The sequence below is a fragment of the Octopus bimaculoides genome, chromosome 28, assembly GCF_001194135.2.
Source record: "Octopus bimaculoides isolate UCB-OBI-ISO-001 chromosome 28, ASM119413v2, whole genome shotgun sequence".
Taxonomy (NCBI): domain Eukaryota; kingdom Metazoa; phylum Mollusca; class Cephalopoda; order Octopoda; family Octopodidae; genus Octopus; species Octopus bimaculoides.
This window is the reverse complement of record NC_069008.1, coordinates 16,017,361-16,019,675: the sequence shown is the minus strand read 5'-3', so window position 1 is coordinate 16,019,675 and position 2,315 is coordinate 16,017,361. Positions and strand designations below refer to the sequence as shown.

Genomic DNA, 2,315 nt, shown 5'->3' with positions numbered 1-2,315 from the left:
TAATGCCAACCACTCCAAGAGTGTAGTGGGTGCTTTTATGTGCCACCAGCACGAAGGCCAGTCAGGCGGTACTGGCAACGGCCTTTTTTATTACTTTTTTTTTCCAACTTTATCATCAAAATTAAAGGGGAATTACACATTTATTTTACTCTTTTTTTTAGCATGTCTTCTCAAAAATCTTTTTTTTTATATATAGTTATTCTTCTGAGCTTGATATGGGTGTAATTAAAAAAAAAAACAAGAAATACTAATAATTGATGTATAAACTCTTGTCTGTGGTTGTTTTTGAAATTAAATGTTTTGGACGAGTTTATTCATCGAACACTGAAAAAGACAAATTGGGTGAAGACGAGTTAGGGGTTAAACATTGAATGGCTATGGGGGTCCACCAGAATAAAATAGTAATCAAGGGGGTCCTTAGCTAAAAAGTGGTTGAGAACTCTTGATTTAAAGAGAAAATGGCTTATTAATTGTGAAGAGGTTAAAAATGATAGATAGTGTGTGTTTCTCTGCTTTAAAACCTGAAGAATTTTACATCCAAGAAATCAACAATTTGTCAAATAAATGGAATTACGATAACAATAGTTAAAGGAAACATTGATTTCAAATTTTGGCACAAGGTTAGCAAGTCTGGGGAAGGGGTAAGTCAATTTACATCAACCCCCAGTATTCAACTGGTACTTGTTCTATTGACCCCGAAAGGATAAAAGGCAAGGTCAACCTTGGTGGCATTTGAACTTAGAACATAAAGATGGGCAAAATTCTGTTTTGCCCAGCATGTTAACAATTACACCAGTTTACTACCTTGAATGAGGGGAAATACTACCTTGATGAAAACCAAAGAAGCAGGTTTCAATTCCCATCTAGGAATGTGACAAGACTTTCTTTTCAACTTAATTTATTTCACTTTCGCTTTTTTCCAAAATAGTTGATGTTCATTTTTGGCACTTGAAATATTTTCATATCGACCAACATTTATTTCCAGCTATTAAATGCAGAGAAATGACTCCAGCCAAATGTAACAATATCTGTTTCAACAAAGTTTCAGACCAAAATTCTCACAAAACAAATTCAAAATTATATAATCTACAATAATACTCTTGTGTTTTTCTCCGTCACAACATATGAATGAGAAAGGAAGGGGTGATGGCAAACTGGTAGTGGGAGCGTTTCAACTTTGTGTGAGTATATGTAAAAGGGAGGTATGTGAATATCTGTGTGTGTGTGTGTGCAATGGAAGTGGGATGGTGAACATTCAACACTGAAAAGAAAAATCAAACAGCGTTTCAACTCTGTGTGAGTATACGTGTGTATGTGTGTGCGTGTACAAGGGAAGTATGTGTGAACCAGCGTTCTTTGAGTAACAAACGATGATTGATGTCACATCTCAAAAGACAACCACTAGATAACATTGACAAGTGTATTAATTTGGCTTACTATCCATATGATGCTATCTATTTTGTTAAAAATAATTATTACAATCACACACACCTACACAAACATATACACATACAAACTCATTAAAGGAAAATGATTATTGCCTGAGTGTATCAAGAATATAAAATGACTGCAGTTGAAAAGTATTTTATAAATACACATTCAACAGTTCCTACATGTGCCTAATATATTTATATTAAGAAATTTATGTAATAAATTTGGAATAGGGAGTTTTTACATCAACTATAAGTCACGGACTGCTTTTTATGGCTTTAAGTTGTGAGTTTAGGTTGGTTTCAGTAATGGAGAGCGCAACTGAAAGGAAATGTCACTTTGAAAAAGTTGGGATTTACTTGCCAACTCCTGTATTTAGTCACGGTCAGCTTTATATGGCTTCAAGTCGTACAAGAAGGAAGAAAAACTTTAAAATTCTTTTGAAGGAGACAAGCAGTCGAGGGATGTTAACTGCAGATAGATTTTTCATAAAAAATTTAGAAATAAAAGAATTATTAAACTAGAAACTTGGTTTTGTACTGTATTTATATATTGTTGTTGGCACTCCGTGGCTTACGACATCAAGTGTTCCAGTTGATCTGATCAACGGAACAGCCTGCTCATGAAATTAACGTGCAAGTGGCTGAGCACTCCACAGACACGTGTACCCTTAACGTAGTTCTCGGGGATATTCAGCGTGACACACAGTGTGACAAGGCTGGCCCTTTGAATTACAGGCACAACAGAAACAGGAAGTAAGAGTGAGAGAAAGTTGTGGTGGAAGAGTACAGCAAGGTTCGCCACCATCCCCTGCCGGAGCCTCGTGGAGCTTGGGGTGTTTTCGCTCAATAAACACTCACAGTCTGGGAATCGAAACCCCGATC

At 36.0% G+C, this 2,315-nt stretch overlaps 1 pseudogene; it reads left to right on the top strand.

Annotated features, from left to right (window-relative positions):
- The window catches only part of LOC106868524 (zinc finger protein 62 homolog), a 27,749-nt pseudogene that overhangs the window by 8,345 nt on the left and 17,089 nt on the right, over window positions 1-2,315 (top strand).